This window comes from Struthio camelus, chromosome 2, assembly GCF_040807025.1.
Source record: "Struthio camelus isolate bStrCam1 chromosome 2, bStrCam1.hap1, whole genome shotgun sequence".
Taxonomy (NCBI): domain Eukaryota; kingdom Metazoa; phylum Chordata; class Aves; order Struthioniformes; family Struthionidae; genus Struthio; species Struthio camelus.
This window is the reverse complement of record NC_090943.1, coordinates 138,993,564-138,999,784: the sequence shown is the minus strand read 5'-3', so window position 1 is coordinate 138,999,784 and position 6,221 is coordinate 138,993,564.

The following is a 6,221-nucleotide window of genomic DNA, read 5'->3' as shown; positions in this document are numbered from 1 at the left end:
ATCCAGAAGGTTGTCTGAATGATGCTCTTAAAAAGAAAATAACATGTAGAGATGTGAATTAACGTTAGTTACTTCACTTGCCTAGAGCTATACCTTTACCTCCTTACCTTATATGACCTAGTTCCACGTGTGATGAAAGGGTTTCCATAAAATCATTGAAGATATTAGTGTAGAAACATGCCACTGAATATGAATAAATTAACATAGCTAACCCAAAGGGATATAGACGGATGATCTGAACTGCTGAGTCTCATTCCCTGATGTCACATACAACTGCACAATAGAGAGTTTGAAAGGACCCACAGAACGTAATCTTCCTAAACTTCTATTTACCACAAGCCACTTTTAATAGTCTATAACAGATTTTAGACCTACAATGAAAGATCATACAGCAGAGGCTCATCCTCTGTATCCTGGATTCCTTTAACAGTAAATAACTTGCATGGTGAATATTTTAGACGCATTCTGTTTTATGAATAATTGGTGGTGCATCCACAGACATCAGTAGTGTCACCATACAGAAATACGTTCTCTCTTTTTATATGCATACCTCAAAATAAGCTTACACAAAGTCAACATTAAGAATTGGCCTGAAGGTCTCTTGGCCAGGGCTAATGATAAATAGTAATGCACTCATTTGTGAGAGGCTGAAAAGGGGTATTTTTCCAGTATTCATGTTAAATTTAGTTTTGACATCTTCATTAACATTCTGCAAGGGGAAAGGGAAAGCACATTAATGAAACTGACAGCTAAACTGGGAAACATTGCAACAAGGACAGAGAAGCAGCACAAAGGCAAATAGGGATTTGAAACACAGGAAAAAAAATGTAATTGGAAATTTGCAAACCAAAACAATTAGGAATTCAATAGTCCCTACCATCCATTCAAGGAAAAGTGCAACAAAAGAAACTAAAAAGCATACATGACAAGAGAGTTTTAGCTATTGGGTTACATGAGAATAAAGATGATGAACTCTTTGCTACTGGAGATGCAGAAACATCTATCCATGTGCAACCATTCATCACTGTAATTTTGAATCCCCCATGTCTAGCCTCATGGAGCAGGAAAATTCTATCCTTACCTTAATACAGATAGAACCATAATGCAATATAATTCACTTCTCAAAATTATATTGATATATCCAAGAAGGGCATTAACTGATAAAGAGACTGTGAGGACTGACTGACGAGGAATATTAAAATAATTAAATGTATGTATTTTAGGTAAGTGGTTAGTATGGGAGGTCATCACAGCAGTGTAAAAACATCCTGTGAGGAATATCAAGGAAGAAGGAAGTCTCTCAAGTTTGTACAAGGAGGTATGCACATCAGGGAGTAGATTACATAAAATTATGAAACTGAAAATTCAGAACCAAGACACTACTTTCCAACAGTGAAGTCTATTAAACTTAGGGAATTGTCTCTCAATGAGAAGTAATGAGATTTCCATTCCTCTGGCCAATTCACATTAGATGAGCCAGTCCAATTTTACAATAGGGAATAATTGCAATGGCAGGGAGATGGACTAGATGACTCTTAAACTCTTTTTCCATCCCTAGCTTTTACGACACAAAGGAAATCATCTGGAAATACAGATTGCAATGGGAAATGTCTTCTTCCTAATGGTTACAGATAAAGGCACTTTCCTTTTTATTTCCCCTCTCTGACTGCGCATTATCACATACCATGTACTTTTTTAAGAGAAACTAATAAGATACATTTTAAAAGATAAAAAAAAAAACTACACACACAGGGAGAAGAGCACTGAAAAAAAATCATGCTGTGCCTAAAACAGCAAAATGTTTTTTCACTAGGGAAAAAACAGCTTATTTTTCTTTATGTAAATTTGTTGCAGATAATGCAAGTGAAAACTCAATACATATATATCCAGTGCAAATTCAAATGAGTGTAAAGAAAGTAAAAGATAGCAGAGGGAAAAAGGAAGAAAATCAATGCAGTGAATCACGCTAATTTGTTTAAGGCTAAAATCCATTTAAAAGCTCGATATTTTGGATTTTGTTTTCACTAGAAAATATTATACCCTACCGGCAAGACAGCAGGTATATTTGTGGAGTTTTATTTATTTATATTTTTAAGTCATTTCTTTCACTTTTGCAGGACTGTGTTTCTTTCTCTCTTTCAAATGCACAACAAACACATTACTGCCCTGGATAATGAAAATGGTACGTTCCTCTGATTTCTGTGTGAACTACACACCATCAACAGTGGTATGAAGAATCTAAAATTCAGGAAAGTTTGTTACATTACAATAGCTTATAACAGTTGCCAGTGTAGCTGGACACTGACCATTATGCTCAAAGTGTCCACTCCAAACATGTTTCGTTCCTCTTCAAGTGATTAGCTGAGTTTTATTCTTTTCAGTAAAGTGCTTCCATAAAGCACCTTTCCAAATCTTTCAAAGATATTGATGGCTTGCAACATCTATCTTAGAAATCATATATAGTAATTCTTGCAGAATATAGATGAGATTCTCAATTCTATACTTTGGTGTTGTAGTCATCTGCATTCCTTCAGTAGGACTAAGAATAAATACTGATTTTGTTAAGTGGTGCATTTCCTAAAAACCATGCTGAGGTCATATTAAACCACAAATACTCTGCAGTGATGTCCAGCATGCTTCTGGGTAGGTTCATGCACCTTTTTGCATCCTTAGGCTTGTCTGCATGTATACATATGTATAAAATACATACATACATACATACATACATACATACATACATATATATAAAATAATGAAACAGCAATGTATGCAATATATTTTAATATTGCATAATAAATATATTTTATGTATGGTGTAAATATATCTTTATTTTTGCACCAATTCAGCCGCTCAGGTATCTTTATAATTATCCCTTTTATTGTAGAATCTCTACAGTATCATAACTGATTTCCAAACTAAAATTCCTATCTCTTCATCATCTCATTTATCTCAGAAGTTTAGTAACACGACTTTGGATACATAATTGTGACATTAAAGCTATTTGTGTGGACAGAATTCCACATGAAGGGTCTTAATACATCAAACTCGTTCCTCAGTCAGGCGATCTAACCTTCAGAGCAAGGGTTTGAAAATCCCCTTGTGTGTTATGAATATCTTGTTTCTGAGTTTGTGGAAAAGAAGGGTTCCTATGCAAATCTAGATACAAACACTGATTTAATATTTAAATAGTGCAAAAATTGTTTAATCTTTGGAATAACTCTTTTAAGCTCTAATAATCAGGAAGCACTTAAGCATATGGTTAGATGCATCCATAATTGAGGACCTGTCAAAGCACGCATTTGTGACCACTCACTTTGGCTATGCTGAAAAAAATGAAAGAGAAATATGCTAAAAATATAGGAGATATTTGGCTCGCACAAGGTGGCAATCAGCTTTACTTTCTCATGGGCTATTTAGCAGGTCATTCTTTAAACTGAAAAAGACAAAAGAATATCAGATCATTTGGGGAATGATAAATAAGGAAGCAATTAATCCACCTTAGTGTGAAAAGATTTAACTTACAGCCTTTTCAAGTTCCTTTATCTTTTAAGCTGTTCAGAAGCTTCATCAGATCCTTCATCTGTATAAGGATATGATACATTTTATTCTTAGCATTGCTTTCTTGGTTTGTCTTGAGAAAATCTTTGGAAAATACCTGCTGACATTATCTTACACAGCATGAGACACTGCAGAGATAAAACAGCAGAAAAAAGTAGCAATGGCTAAACAAAGTTTTTAAAAAATTGGAGGCATACACCCTGTAAAACCACATTAAGAAAAGAGATTTGATGAGGCAATGGAAGAATCACAGAACAACCTGCACTGTCTCATTGTTATCTCTAGACGGCTTGAGCTGTAAGCTATTAACATTTCTAATAGCTATTCTTTATAACAATAATAAAACAGAAACGTGCTTAGTAGATGGCATCTAGCACAAAATCTTGCTGTTCAGAAATCCTATAAATCTACATGTTGTTTACCGTGCCTCACGCATGCATAAGGATGCACAGGCCTAAAAAGTAAGTAAAAGGGGTATCAGGAAAAGCATTTTCGTCTTCAGGAGATGCAATATCTTTATTCGTGAAGACTACAAAGTAAGCCATTTTTAAAAAGACGGGGGACAGATTACTTTTCCTAGGAGCACAACGTGCAAAGGTATCTCTGCTCTTCAGTTTGTCCAGGTTGTGATCTGAAGGTAGATGTTCCACTTACTAATGAGAAAGCATGAGCTGGGAAACAGGCCTTTAGAATCACTTCATTTTGGTTTCAAGCAAAAATAGGGCTTATTTTTGGTTTAACTCCAGACTAATCACTGAGACACTACACAGCATCCTATTTTGAATAGACAGTTCTAACCTGATTACAGTAAATCAAACTTAACTATATTTACAAAGTATATTACCTTTTTAAAGTAACCTGTGATTTTATGCAAAATTAGTTTATTATTTTACATAAAAATGGTTCGTGTGATGTTAATCTTGTATTGCCAAAAACACCGTGAAGTGTATTCCAGATCTTCCTTGGTCTTTGAAAGCGGTGAAGAATATTCAGCCGCAGAACTTCAGTTTTTCTAATTGGGAAAGTCTTCTTAGATCCTACACATTGCTTTAAACAGCACAACATTAACGTAGAGGAGAAATAATATTTTCTTAATGTGTATTTATGCCAAACGTCATAAAGCTGCTTGCACCATGCTTAAGCAAGCAAGGGCTAGCTTGAATTTAGTTGTCTTAGGTATCAATAACTACAAAATTAAATTATTATTACCTTCATCATCAGTTAGTCATGGGCAATTACAACTAGCAACTAGTATGTACATCAGTCACCAGAACTTTACAGTTGTTTGACATTCCAGTTCTATTAATGTAGCCTGAGGACACGATAGCTTGTTTGCGATTGCAGTAGAAACATAATCTTGGACCTTACTGTGACTGTTACCTTAAGGGAGTACATTCAGGCCATGTTTGTACCGTGGGACAGAGGAGCACCAGCCTGCCCCACCCAAACTTCGGAGGCAGACCTGGGTGCATACTGCTCCCACTCCTGATATCCTAATTTCCACAGGATTTTCATGAACTTCATGAAGTAAGAAAGGAGCCGTGACATGTTCTTGCAGGTCCTTCCTTGATCTGGCTGATCAGGCAACTGGGGCTGCAGGACTTAATTCATATGCATACTGAACTTACACATCTTGAACTGGATTAGATAAATTGTGCTAGTTTGTGTGAGATAACAACACCGAAGAACAAATCCGTGACACGCAGCATGCAGTGAGCCTTGATCTGCTTCATTTCTTCAGTAGTATTAATTCAGTGTCAAAAGCACATTGGTTCCTACCAATTCATCTTGAAATTATCAGCTTAACTTTGATGTATGTGGACGGCAGTCAAAACAGAGGCAGAAATAGAGATGACCTGGGATCATCTTGGGATGAAGAGAAGCCCTTAACTGCATCAAACACACGTATTTTCAAACACACATTCAAAATTTATAAAACTTAACACAACACCTCAATGTAAAACTATCATGGCAAGATGTAATATTACTCAAAATCCAAATCTATAATTAATAAAAGCACAACTCAGTAATGTATTGACTGGTTATATATCTCAAAGATATATTTCCCATTTGTTCACTGCTTTGTAGGACTAGTATGGAATAAAATTTTCCATTCAAAATTGTTTTCTGATTTTAAATCTCTTTTTGTTCAAACAAGTAGAAAAAATCAGTTTTTTAAGTTTCCTGAACAACGTTCAGGGAAGGAGATGTGATGACTGTCAGCGGAAGCATTTTATAGCATTTATATAAAGGCTGTCATTTCGCTTTTGAGTTATTTGACTTCCATTTTTTTGTAAGATGCAAAAATAGAATATTATGATATTTCAAAAATCATTTTGAAAGTAATATGTAACTTTTTCCATTAAAAATAATTTCAGCTTAGTTTGCTTTTTGATTTTTTTCAGATGAAATGGTGTCAAAATTAATATAATCCATTAGAGAATATAATTTCAGATAATCAGTTTTAATTAGGAGAACATTCTACTGTAAATGTCTCAATTACCACTTCCTCTAGGTGCTTTCCTCAGCAACAGACCCAGATAAAACTTCATTTTCTCTGAGCTGCTCGACCGTTCTGATATAACCCAATCTTAAAGGGAAGTATCCAGTTCTTCTACTTTTACTAATACACACAGTGTTATGATAAAAGCAGGCCTGACATT